The sequence below is a fragment of the Benincasa hispida genome, unplaced genomic scaffold, assembly GCF_027475165.1.
Source record: "Benincasa hispida cultivar pf3 unplaced genomic scaffold, pf3_genome.v1.1 HicScf1691, whole genome shotgun sequence".
Lineage (NCBI taxonomy): Eukaryota > Viridiplantae > Streptophyta > Magnoliopsida > Cucurbitales > Cucurbitaceae > Benincasa > Benincasa hispida.
This window is the reverse complement of record NW_028326066.1, coordinates 1-8,441: the sequence shown is the minus strand read 5'-3', so window position 1 is coordinate 8,441 and position 8,441 is coordinate 1. Positions and strand designations below refer to the sequence as shown.

At 35.1% G+C, this 8,441-nt stretch overlaps 2 long non-coding RNA genes across 3 annotated transcripts; both read right to left on the bottom strand.

Moving 5' to 3' along the window:
• Window positions 1-301: 301 nt before the first annotated feature.
• LOC150030675 (uncharacterized) lies at window positions 302-2,332 on the bottom strand. Its single transcript, XR_016526625.1, has 3 exons — window positions 2,228-2,332; window positions 485-1,048; window positions 302-398 (listed from the first exon to the last, which is right to left on the bottom strand). It is a non-coding gene; the product is annotated as an uncharacterized LOC150030675 (long non-coding RNA).
• Window positions 2,333-5,331: 2,999 nt separating this feature from the next.
• On the bottom strand, window positions 5,332-7,328 carry LOC150030674 (uncharacterized). Of its 2 annotated transcripts, none has more exons than XR_016526624.1 (3): window positions 6,741-7,328; window positions 6,382-6,488; window positions 5,332-5,501 (listed from the first exon to the last, which is right to left on the bottom strand). It is a non-coding gene; the product is annotated as an uncharacterized LOC150030674 (long non-coding RNA). The 2 variants fall into 2 exon arrangements; XR_016526623.1 differs by having other exon boundaries at window positions 5,332-5,484.
• Window positions 7,329-8,441: the final 1,113 nt, after the last annotated feature.

Here is an 8,441-nt window from a genome sequence, read left to right as displayed (position 1 = left end):
CCTCTTTGCATTTGAGATCACCATCAATAGGTTTTGGGCAACCAATCGCTCGAGTATTCAAATTCTTACTCCTAATTTGAAAACAACAGAAAGAAGGGGAATATAAATAACAGGGTCTTGCACACACAAAAAAAAAAAAAAAATGGTACACTAGAGTAATTAATTACTCGACCTTATATTTCTACAATAAAAATAACATACAATAGCTTATCCATATATGACAATGAGAGTGAGAAAGAGAGAGCAAAACGGAGGGAGGCAATAGACAAATTTCATAGTTCTGAAAAATACCTAAAGCTTTCAGCGAAGAGACAAGCATTTGTGTTAGAATCATCTCCACCAATTACAACAAGGCCATCCAGATCAAGCTTTTGAGTAGTTTCTCCAGCTTGCTTAAACTGAAAATAGAACCAAACTGTCAATTAATGCCTTGACTACAACTAAGACGTCTCAAAATGAAAATTCTGGGAAGAAAGAGTTTCACCTTATCTGGAGTTTCAATCTTATCCCTCCCATTGCATATCATATCAAAACAACCCCGATAAAAGAAAAATGCATTTACATCAAGAATTGCATTCAAATGGCAATCACATCGCATCAAGACTGCACATATTCACACTAACAATTCTAACAAGTGAAAGCAAGAAATCCCTTCAAGAAAATTAACCTGATTGCAATATGGATGGATAAATTGTGCAGTCAGTTCACATATTTGCATTTCATGATCCCTGTAGGACCACCCTTGATACCATACAACGTGCTTCCTTTTGCATGAACCTATAGGTAATCTTCACAGAGATCGTAGAAGCTGCTAGATAGCCACAACTTGAACAGAAAAGCAAACATTTATTCTTGATTTATAAATGTGGACACAATGAGACCCTACCAAATAGACCAAAATTCACATTATGCCCTTCCAGTGCTTGGCCACCAAACTAGACAACTCCGATCTTCAATTTCTTATTCACCTGCACCGAACTGGAATCACTTGGCACCAACATTGCTGACAGTTGGCCGAAAAGATCAGGAAACAGCTTCGTGATCTCATCTGCACGCACATACAACACACAAATCAAACACTCTAAAACCTTAAGAAGTAGCAACTGGCCTCAAACGCATTCAGTAAAACTCAAGTTCCAAACAAAAGCGAGATTTACAATCATAAAAAAAAACACAGAAAAAGAACAAACAAAACTCAATGCATGTCACTACTCTTCCTTTAAGAAATCAATCAACTCAGTTACTAAACAGAATACAAAAAAAAAAAAACCAAGTTATGAAGGCTAGGGCATGTAGAGTTGGTTGCTTTTGTTAGAAGTTGTAGGGTATCAGTTGGCAGAAAGAGAGCTTTGAGAACATCCTACCAAGTCATCTTGCCACATAAGTCATCTAGTAAAATTTCTATTTAAATTCCGTGGGCTAGGAAAAGTCCATGCAAAAAGGAGAACTTGTAGAGAGACCTTTTAAATCTATTTCTTAAAATTCAAAGACTAAAATGGCTAATTTGAAACATGAATAACCAAAAGAACTCATTATTTTATTCTCTAATAAGCGTCCATCACTACACTTCACAAGAATAGGATTGTCTTCCTAATTCTCATAATCCTTATTCCCACTAAAAACCAAATAACTTATCAAACGATTTTTGGTTTTTATACATAATATAATAAATATAATGTATAATATATATATATATATAAATAAATCGATAAATATGTATATATGAACATACACGGTTTGTTCAATTTGGTTTTGAAATAAAAAACCAAATTAAGCCGAAAAAATTAGTTTCCTTCTGATTTTAACTTAACTGAACTTTTAGTGAAAACCTTAAAAAAAATGCATCTATTATGTTAGTTTTAGTGTTCATTCCTACACTGAGCTTTCAATTGTGTCTAATAAGTCCCTTAAACTTTAAAAAATGAATCTATTACGTCTTTGATCTATTCAACATATTTTTATTTTTAAATACATGCATCTAAACATAAAAATTGAAATTTTAGAATCCTAAATTCATATCTAATAAATCAATATGATTTAAGAAAAGTTAAAAATATCATAAACCTATTGGACACAAAATTTTGACAAAAATCTGAAAATTCAAGGACTAAAATTGTAATTTAACAAGATTATAAATATTAGAGAAAAAAAAACACAAACAGAGAGACTACCCTAGCCATTTTCCCAATATATTTTAAGTAGGAAGGTTGAAAAAATTTCCACTTACCAATATGAATATACCAGCTTCCAGGTGACATAAAAATCCCAAGATTTGAATTGACTGATAGTGCAAAAGCATGCCCCTCCCTGTCTTGAGCTAAACTTCTTTGGGTTCATTCATACAAGAGTAACAAGCCTACTCTGTCCAAACAATATCCTTCCGTATCTAAAGAGAAAAGAGATAACCACGAATAATGAAGAGCAACAGAATCATGAAGATACCTGGTTGATACACATATTTCCAATCAGCTCTAATTAAATATATTTCCCATTGTAGATGTGAAACCTGCATTCCTATTTTCCTGTTTAAGCTAATAACTAAAGAACCTGACTAGGTGTGAAACCCTATGCTAAAAAGGAAGAACTCTAAGTGTTGAATAAATGTTCTTAAAAAAGTTTGGAATTTAACTAATGGAAATTTAACTAAGTGCAAGGTTAACACTAAACCAGGCGTTTGGTATAAAACGCATAAAATAAAACTAAGTCAGGGACAATCATGTGTGAAATTGTGAAGTTGAACGCATTGCATTAAAGTCACCCATGCGTTGAGAACGCGTGAGCAAGAGCAGAGAAATCAAGAGGTTGAACGCAAGGCACTAGGCAGACAATTGTGTAGCAAATGAGCAGTGCTACACGATGAAGTAGATGATCGTCTAGTAAGTGAGTGGCGCTACACGATGAGGTAGGTGATCGTGTAGGCGGGCGCTGGACGATTGTGTAGCAATGCGGGGAACTAAACAATGAGGTAGGCGATCGTATAGCAATGCGCGGAGCTAAGCGATGCTCTAGACGATCGTGAAGATGCGCGCGGCGTCAAACGATGAGAAGTCACGTGCTAGACGATCGGGCTATACGATAGGCAAAGTACTACATGATCAGTGTAAGCGTTGGACGATAAGCGTAGAAGCTGGACGATAGCGCTAGACGATAGGCGAAGTACTAAGCAATGGGTGCTGGGCGATGACGCTAAACGATTAGTGGATACGTTGGACGATAAGGCCTCAGCGCTAAACGATGGAGGTAAATGATGCGCGCAATAGCTAAGTGATAGGCTATGCGCGAGATCGTTGACTAAATGATTGAGCTACACGATGGGCTGTTGGAGCTAAGTGATAGATGTAGAAACTAAACGATGGAGCGTTGCTGAGGACTGCGTTACGCAAGATTGATGAGCTCATCAGGACAAATGGCGTTATCGACGAAAGTCTAAAACAGAGATAGTAAGAGTTGGACGAATAAATATTCATGCAAAGTGAGTCAAATCACATATATATGGGGAGAGATTGAATCACCTTTTCTGGTATCTGAAAAAGTGACATATAGTAAGTTGGTATATGAGAAAGAACTAACTTGCATAGGGTGGCATGACCTCCTCTAGAGAGGTTGTATCTCTTCCATTTGTCCAGTTTGCTTTGGACTTTGTTGATCACTGGTTGCCAAAAAGCTAATTGTTTAGGGTATCCCCTTAGAGGAAGGCCAAGGTACATAAATGGGAGGTGGACAGCCTTGCAATTTAGGAGGGCTGCTTCTGATTGTAACTTGAAATGGTCTATATTGATGCCACATAAAGCTGATTTTTCCCAATTTACCTTCAGCCCCGAACACCACTCAAATAATTCAAGTATTTTCTTTAGGTTGCTGAGTTTTTCTTTGTCATCTTGGCAGAAAATTAGAGTATCATCGGCAAATTGTAAATTAGAAACATAAATTCTGTCTTTGCCAACAATAAAACCTTCAAACTTGCCTTTTTCTTGAAACTGGAAAAGTAATGCATTTAGGACTTCACTGACTAGTAGAAATAAGAAAGGAGAAAGAGGGTCACCTTGCCTTATTCCTCTTGAAGCTTGAATTCTGCCACAAGGTCTTCCATTTATGAAGATTGAGAATTTTGTGTTAGAACCTAAAAATTAATTTGCTCTATGTTTTTGGTAGTTCTGATGGGGCAGGAGACTCTGTTTTCTGGAAATTCAGGCTTAACCATTCTTCTCCCCTTACTATGTCTGCATAGGAGATTGGACTGAGCGAGGGTTTTGATTGGGACTGAGCGAGGATTTTTTGTCACCTGTTCAACTTCAAGGGAGAGGGACAAAGCATCATTTTACAATGTAAGGAAGGAATATCAACCTGAATTAAAGAGTTCCTTATGTAACGTGAATGAAGAATCGTCCTCCAACTGCAGGCCACAATACACATCTTAAAAACCAGTTTGAATAGATTCTGACTTTAGAAATATTGGTTACACCAGAAGCATCTTGCTCGCTTTTGACAAAGAAGCTAGATGTTTAAAGTTTCGAAAGGGTCGAGACGTTCTCCACAAACCGAAGTAGCTACGATTTTGACAAAGAAATTTTCTTTTTGGCTTAACATCTTCTATGATTACTGAACCAGCTTGGATGAGGGCACAGAAGTGGTTGTCCTTAATCTTACAGCTGATAACTTCGACGGAAAAGTTAGGCTTGGGGGGAGGGTCGTTGGATGGGCCATGAGAGATAGATGAGCCGAGGGTTGCAGATGAGGGTTGAGGTTGGTGGGAATAGGCAAAGCTTGGTTGGAGATGGGGAGAGGGCGGATAGTTAGGTCGGAATAGGGTGCCGGAGGGAGGGAAAGGGAGAGATGAGAGAAGAGAAAGCATTTTCGAGCCAAAGCATTGCTGGAATTCTCAGGTGGTCTAATCGATGTAGTAAGATTGTTTGGATTGTTACAACTTCAATATGTTGGGTGTACTAACCTATCCTCATCTATAATATTTCTTTTTCCATAATCTATCCTCATCTATAATATCATGGGCAAGAATTTCATTGAGTTCCGAAATAAGCTGCTGCACCTGTAGAAAGCGGGTTATAAATGATATCAGTTCAAGAATGACATATTAATCCCGAAAATCTTGGGTTTAGTGGATAGTGAGCATACAACAAAAATAAATAAACCCAATTAGCTACAATAACAAGGCAAATACCTCCGGAATGAAGTCAATCAGGCCCTCGGGAATAACTACAACACCATAATTAATAACCAAGTTCAGAACGTTTACTAATTACATCGACAATGTAGTCTGTAACGTTTTTCAAGGTAAGCTTATTAGCCACAACCTGCAAAACACAATGTAAAGCATGTGGAGATAAATGTCCTCCTTGACAAAGATTTTTATCTTAAGTAGTTTGAATAAAGCAGCTACCTTTTCTCCAATAATAGTAATATTTGGATGAGTTTGCAAAGCACACTCTAGTGTGATGTGAGAAGCAGCACGACCCATAAGCCATCCAACTGTGGATATATGTACACTTGCCATATGATAATAAACTTGAAACTTGAGTGAGAAAGAAAAAGGTATCAACATCACAACATCACAACAATGAAAAAGTACAATCTCACATTAGGTACATCAAATAGAGAAGGTTAATAAAATTGAGCAGAGAGAAGTGCTCTATTTTTTACAGATGAAGCAACAAGATGGGCTTTATTATTAATATTATTTATTTATTTATAAATATATAGTTTTAAACAAGTAGACATATCTGAACTTGAAATACTGGTAATGTCAATAAATTCAATTATTATGAAAATGTCCGCACATCATAACTATTTTTAGTTTCAATTTCATTAAGCAAAATGCTTACAGTGGTAATATTTTCCTTATAGATCGAGCATCAACCATCACATTACCAATCATTTCTAAATATATCTTCATAAACATCAGCAGAGCCTATTAAGAGTCTCATCTCATGAATGCGACATTCCATTTTTTCTTTGAATTCTTGAAGAAACTACTTCAACTTTGCAACAGTCACCAAAGTTGAGTCTAAACGAAATATGAATTCTAAAGTAGTTACGAAGAGAAATGAGTACCTTGCAAGCAGAATCAAATCCAAAACTGGTGGGGACCTCTTTGTATTTGAGATCACCATCAATAGGTTTTAGGCAACCAATCACTCGTGTTTTCAAATTCTTACTCATAATATTTAAAAACAACAAAAAGAAGGGGAAAAATAAATAACAGTCTTTGCACACAAATAAAATGGTATCCTAGAGTAATTAATTACTCAACCTTATATTTCTTCGATAAAAATAACATATAATAGCTTATCCATATATGACCATGAGAGTGAGAAAGAGAGAGCAAAAAGGAAGGCAATAAACAAATTTCATAGTTCTGAAAAATACCTAAACTTTTCAACGAGGAGACAGACATTTGTGTTGGAATCATCTCCACCAATTATAACAAGGCCATCCAAATCAAACTTCTGAGCAGTTTCTTCAACTTGCTTAAACTGAAAATAGAACAGAACTGTCAATTAATGCCTTGACTAAAACTAAGACATCTCAAAATGAAAATTCTAGGAAGAAAGAGTTTCAATCTTATCCCTCCCACTGCATATCATATCAAAACCACCCTGATAAAAGAAAAACACATTTAAATCAAGAATTGCATTCAAATAGCAATCACTTCACATCAAGACTGCACATATTCACACTAACAATTCTAACAAGTGAAAGCTAGAAATCCCTTCAAGAAAATTAACCTGATTGCGATATGGGTAGATAAATTTTGCCGTCAATTCTATATATTTACATTTCATGATCCCTGCAGAACCACCCTTGAAACCATACAACGTGCTTCCTTTTGCATGAACCTGTAGGTAATCTTCACCAAAATCTTAGAAGCTGCTATAATTAGCCACAACTTGAACAGAATAACAAACATTTATTCTTGATTTATAAATGTGGACACAATAAGACTACCAAATAGTCCAGAAATCACATTATGCCCTCCCGGTGCTTGGCCACCAAACTAGACAACTCCGATCTCTTCAATTTCTTATTCGCCTGCCCCAAACTGGAATCACTTGGCACCAACCAACAGACGATTGGCCGAAAAGACCAGGAAACGCTTCGCGATCTCATCGCACGTGCATATAACACACAACTCAAACACTCAAAACCTGAAGAAGTAGCAACTGGCCTCAAACGCATTCAGTAAAACTCAAGTTCCAAACAAAAGCGAGATTTACAATCATAAGCAAAACACAGTAAAAGAACAAACAAAACTCAATGCATGTCATTACTCTTCCTTTGAGACATCAATCAACTCAGTTACCAAACAAAGTAAAAAAAACAAAAAAAAAATAAAAACCAATTATGAAAAAGGGCTAGGCATGTAGAGTTGGTGCTTTTGTTAGAAGTGTAGGTATCAGTTGGCAAAAGAGAGCTTGAGAACATCTACCATGACTTTTGCCAAGTTTAATTTGTGTAAAGCTTACCAATGAAAAGGGAGGATCGAGAATAAGAGAGATAAAGAGGGGAGAAAGAAGAGAGAGGAGGGAAATATTAAAATTAAATTTTCCCTTCCAAGTCATCTTGCCACATAAGTCATCTAGTAAATTTTCTATTTAAATTTAATGAATCTACTTGTAGAGGGAACTTTTAAATCTATTTCTTAAAATTCAAAGGCTAAAATGGCTAATTTGAAACATGAATAACCAAAAGAACTCATTATTTTATTCTCTAATAAGCGTCCATCACTACTTCACAAGAATAGGATTGTCTTCCTAATTCTCATAATCCTTATTCCCACTAAAAACCAAATAACTTATCAAACGATTTTTGGTTTTTATACATAATATAATAAATATAATGTATAATATATGTAAATAAATCGATAAATATGTATATATAAATAAATAGATAAATATATATATACATACACGGTTTGGTTTAATTTGGTTTTGAAATCAAAAACCAAATTAAACCGAAAAATTTGGTTTCCTTGTGATTTTAAACTGAACTGAACTTTTAGTAAAAATTTTAAAAAAATGCATCTATTATGTTAGTTTTAGTGTTCATCCCTACACTGAGCTTTCAATTTTATGTCTAATTAGTCCCTTAAATTTTAGAAAATGAATCTATTACGTATACATGCATCTAAACATAACAATTGAAATTTTAGCATCCCAAATTCATATCTAATAAATCAATATGATTTAAGAAAAGTTAAAAATATCATAAAGCTATTAGACACAAAATTTTGACAAAAACATGAAAGTTCAAGGACGAAAATTGTAATTTAACAAGATTATAAGTATTAGGAAAAAAAAACACAAACAGAGAGACTACCCTAGCCATTTTCCCAATATATTTTAAGCAGGAAGGTTGAAAAAATTTCCACTTACCAATATGAATATACAAGCTTCCACGTGACATAAAAATCCCAAGATTTGAACTGA